The sequence below is a fragment of the Papaver somniferum genome, unplaced genomic scaffold (genome assembly GCF_003573695.1).
Source record: "Papaver somniferum cultivar HN1 unplaced genomic scaffold, ASM357369v1 unplaced-scaffold_8297, whole genome shotgun sequence".
Taxonomy (NCBI): Eukaryota; Viridiplantae; Streptophyta; class Magnoliopsida; order Ranunculales; family Papaveraceae; genus Papaver; species Papaver somniferum.
The window spans coordinates 1-5,246 of NW_020651301.1; the positions used below are offsets into that span (position 1 = coordinate 1).

At 33.8% G+C, this 5,246-nt stretch overlaps 1 long non-coding RNA gene across 4 annotated transcripts; it reads right to left on the reverse strand.

The window, feature by feature from the left end:
- Positions 1 to 43: 43 nt before the first annotated feature.
- LOC113345710 lies at positions 44 to 3,926 on the reverse strand. Of its 4 annotated transcripts, none has more exons than XR_003358260.1 (8): positions 3,560 to 3,926; positions 3,389 to 3,423; positions 3,233 to 3,291; positions 1,999 to 2,066; positions 1,795 to 1,895; positions 1,625 to 1,696; positions 862 to 911; positions 44 to 769 (listed from the first exon to the last, which is right to left on the reverse strand). It is a non-coding gene; the product is annotated as an uncharacterized LOC113345710 (long non-coding RNA). The 4 variants fall into 4 exon arrangements; XR_003358262.1 differs by having other exon boundaries at positions 862 to 929; XR_003358261.1 differs by having other exon boundaries at positions 1,791 to 1,895.
- Between the last annotated feature and the right edge of the window lie 1,320 nt (positions 3,927 to 5,246).

A 5,246-nucleotide genomic window follows, 5' to 3' on the forward strand; every position in this document is an offset into this window, starting at 1 on the left:
AATCTAAGTTCCACCTCAAATGAGACAACTAAACCTTCATACATTCAAATAATTGGGATTACTCTGCATCCCAAGCAATATTATTGCAGCCATAAGAAAAGGATTTTCTGCAATAATTGGAATTACTCTAGAATCTACTTAATGGCCAAGAAATATAAAACAAGGTGGATATGGTTGACAGATTATCATGTTATACGCTTGTCATTATATACACAAGAGCGAGAGATACTGATAGAGAAACTCCAAACAATTTTCAAAATCCAGGCATTCAGCTTTAAGCAATCTAGAGATCATCAAAACCTTGTCATTACTATGATGCAGGAAACCCCTAAGATTAAGGGCTACACTATCAATTATCAGTTTCTTATATAGGTTTTTAGCTCCACCACTCTTCGTAACACTTGCAAGGAAAATAGTGGTATATGAAATAACTGTGAACCGAATTAAACATACCCCTTCACACATTTTTGGCTTAATAACAATAAGACTGTGAACTGAACTAAGCAAACCAAAATCAGGTCATCTGAGTGTAAGAAGTGTCATAAATCCGAGCAGTATCATCTTTCTCTTCTAGTGGCTAGTGTCTACTTAATAATAACGATGACACCAAAATACAAAAAGCAAAGCAATTAGCTAATATAACAATATATGGATTCAGAGTGTACGAAACTATACCTCGTATACGCTAGAATTATCTCATTAAGTCACCAACTTCTTCCTTAGGTTCATAGCTTCCCCTCGGGATCACACGATCAATTGCATTATCACCCTGCAATATACACATACTAGTGGAAATAAGAACCAGTAAAAGAAACATCTCCCTGTAAAATAACTATATGCTTGTTCAATCTCATTACACACCTTACATAAGTTAAGAAGCACTGTTCTTGAAGTTACAAATCCAAAATAACCTGCAATATATAAATAGTCTACCATGTGGTTATCAATTTGATGTAGTTGTAAAAAAGTCGGCGCCGAGTCACATTGCCACACATGTTGAGCACATGGTTAGTCAGTATTTTAAGTTAAAAAGATAATATAAGACTTATTAGACACAACATAAAAGGGAAAAAAAGCCAGATCATGGAATGCAGTTACACAAACATCGGTTGGGTAATTTCACAAACAACAATTGGGCGATTGGGAATAACTTCTCTGTAGGCCCTGCTATGATACCAGACTTGTTATTATGTTGGATTGGAATGCCATACACCCTTTCTAAGCATACAAAAAAATCATAAACTACAAACAATACATTCGTTTGCTACATTCATATCACCAAGAGGATTTCACATCCATAGAGACCAATCCACTAGTATTGCAGAAAAGTAATTTTCAAGTATAGAGATAGTTACCATCACCACCAGCATCATTGTCAAAATTTATTCATAAACTGTTGAGTTTCTGTCTACCCGACACAACCTTTTGAAATTGAATCAGGCCATAAGATATCATAACAATAACATTAAAGAAAAAACAAACAAAAAGGTTGTTATAGTTTGCATCAGTTTCCACTCCTTTGCCTCCATTGACGTCTAAATTCCAAACCATAACCAAACTTCCTAAAAGCTAATTAGCTAATAGCTGCATCACAAATAAAATTCAAGTCACAACTGCATCTTACCTATCGATAAATGTGTACTCAGATTGTTCCCCTCTCCTATCATAGCAAAGGGTAATAACAACACCTACATACCTACAAGTAGAAAAAGAATAAACAAGTAAATGAAAAAGGCTTTCCATGATATTCGGTAATAAGTGCGAGATGTGGAAAGGGATGTAAAGCTTACTCACTAGGAATAATAATGGTAGCGGAAACAGTTGGTTCCCAACATTTTGTTACGCGTTTTCCAGCATCCGCAGTTAATGCCGCCGAATTCTGAACTTTCATCTTGCTGATAAATGTACAAAATATGTATTTAGAATGGTGAGGAGGAAAAGTAAATGATGTACAAAGGGATGTGATACACCATATACATGGGCATGTGTGCCACATACCTTCCATCTGTAAAATCAAAAATATATGGTACAGTTGGGATGGTAGAAATTATACTAGCTCCATGCTCCTACAAGCTCATAAATATGTTAGACCCATATGCAAAATCGTCATCATAAATCAACTATTTTGAAACTTAGCTAGCTAACAAATATCCTCAGCACATAATAAACGATAATTCATCTTAAAGTCATGAAATATATCACTCGTCATATATTAATTTGAATATCAACCATATACAAATTTGACATTTTTCAATCTTTTACCTGTCTCAATTGTATTGTTGTGTTACTATCCAAAAGAATGTGCCACAGAGCATCATAATCCAATGTCAATTTAACAAGGAAACATTTATTTCTAAAAGCTAATTTAATGAAAAAGAATTTGATATAAAAGTGCAACAACAACCTATCTCCACTAATAGTCTATCTCCACTAATAGTCATGTTTCACGTACGAATGTGCTCTTGGAATATAGAAAGGAGCATTTCTTTTATCTCCCTCTATTTTCCCGCGAGCAAGAAGGGTGAGGGCCAACCTAGAACTAAATTGAAACACGAAAGTCCCCCCATTAGGAACTTCAATTTGATTAGAAGAAGACTTGCAAACATTCAGTGGTTATATATCTATAACTTACACGTATAATGCACCACTTGAAATAGCTAAACAGTTACAAGGAGCTTCAATTAAAATGAAAAAAAAATAGAAAAAGAGGGGCAAAATAGCAATGCAATGGAAACACCCAAAAAACGAATCATTCACCTCAAGCTATAAATTGAGTATATGCCTTAAGCACAATGATTCACAACAGTATGATGATGCATAGCACCGTTGAACTATGCATCAAACAAATGCATCAAAAATAACAGGTATGAACCATCAATACGAAGATTCATTACTCAAACCTTGAATAAACAAAACCAACTGCTCAAAACCTCTTTAAAATGCAAAACTAAAATCAAACTTAAGGGTCATATGACAATCAGTTCATTGAAACATTTTATCAAACAACAGTAGAGCAATACTGTTTACCTTTCTTTTAACAGAAACCATCAAAGTAGTAATGGAGGAAATCTAAGGAATAAGAACAATTAAGTCAAAAACAAAAAACCAGACCCTAAAATATGATAATAAACAAAATCCATAAGTACTATTCAAATAAAAACACTCAAAATAAAAACAAATTCAACAAACAACCTCTGTAAAGTACTAAAATTGAAACTTTAGTGTCTCCTACCGAGTGAATTTAGATGAAGATGACTCATCCAGTAATTGATTGAAGTAGGAAACGAAACCCTATGGTTGATGGAAAAGAAAAACTCATTAGAAATTACTACTAAACAAACCCCTATAAAAAAATCAGAGTTAAAATCCGAGCAAAATTATCTGTTACCTGTGTAAGAAGCACCTTCCATTATCAGCACAAATCTGTAAAAGAAACCCAAAACCCCAAAAATTAATCGAAGAAGTATAGAAATTTCATTAAAATTTCTTAAAAATAAAATTTTAATAAAACCCTAAATCTCATTAAGCAGTATAAATCAAAGAGAAAAAGTGGTTATACCTTTTTCTCTCTTAGAAATTTACGAATCTAGATAATACCAAGGAAGAACAAGAATCATCAAATACATGGAGTAGATGGATTGTAGATCTGTTAATTGTTTTTGGTGATGAAGATCTGTTGGTTTCTGTGATATAGCAGATGGATTTGAGAGATAAAGACGAATGTGATTTTGATTGATAAAGATCTGTTCGTGATATAGCAGATAAATTGGAGAGATAACGAAAGAAAATGGTTTTTCCTTTGGAGTAAATTTCGGCTGCGAAGAGTTCGGGAGAGAAGAGAAACAAGAGGCAGAAGAAGAAGAAGAGATATAACAGGATTTTCTAGGTGAGAGAAGAGGGGAACCAGAGCCATTAGATCACTGAGATTTCTCAATCCCCAAAATGGCGTTAAAAAATCTATCACAGAAACAATACCATCGGTATAGTCGTTGTGGAAGTCAACGAAAGTCCAACCACTACAACGGCTTGACTTTAGTCAGCAACAAGATCTTTTGTGTCGTTGTAGAAGTCAACTAAAGTCCAACTACAACGACAACTTGACTTTAGCCAACGACACATTCAACTTGTGGTGGTTTTGAGACATTATGTATTTGTATCGTTTCATTATGTCTTGAATAGCCTATTTTCCACTAGTGTGTTGTATGGATTTCTCTTAAACTGTATTTATAGATTTGTAATTGAGATATATAAATTTTTAGGGTTTCTCAGTTTTGTTGAATATTTTAGGGCTACTGTGAGTTACAAAAAGTTCAAGAACCTATTCATGAAGTAAAATGGAACAACTTATATCAAAAACATCAAAGAAAAAACGAGATTAACATCCATATAGACATCTCTTTTTACAACATCAGTAACCGAAAAATTAAATTTTTAATTTCTTCTTCCTAAGTTTTCGAGTTTTGAATTAACAAGTGATGTTTAATGTAATTGAAATGATTTAATAAGGTGTTGAATCACCAAGGAAAAGCAACAGTTCCTGTTTTAGAAGAAGGAACGACTGTTCTTGTTCTTGAAAAGATTAATGGCTGTTAACTTGTTCTGTGCAATTTGGATTTTAAGGAGAAAAGCCCATATAGTAAAATATTGAATTTGGTAGGGATTGTTCTGATTTTGTTAAATTTACTTTGAGGACTTTTTAATAATTAATCTCATAGACAGCTATACCATCAATATTAACGGCTGATATATATTATATGATATCATCTGACGGTAATCAACCCGCTTGCTTATAGAGCTTTCCCACGCAGCTGCGTGGGATAACATTGCTCTACTAAAAATACGTTTTGTATGACAATGATCTAATCCATAAACATGCATCATAAAAGTTCTTATGGAGAGAGAAAGAAAAATATAGTTCCGAGTTGCGTCAACAAAAACTAAAAAACGTATCTGTTATAGTTTTGAGTTGCGTTAGGCTTAGTCTTATGTGTTAGATTGGAGGTGCTAGATTAGCAGTTAAGTGTTGCAATTCAAAAAAATATGTGCAAAAAAGTTAACACTTGTTCTCTCTCCTACCAGTTGCTAGCATGTAAACTAGCAGCTAGATACTTTTCGCGAAACGAAAGAGCGCCAACAAGAATATTCCAAACATCTACGCTGAACGATACAGCGCCAAGCGCTAGCGATGATTGGAAACGCACCACACGGTAGCGCTATATCATTCAACGCTTGACCTTTTTTTTTTT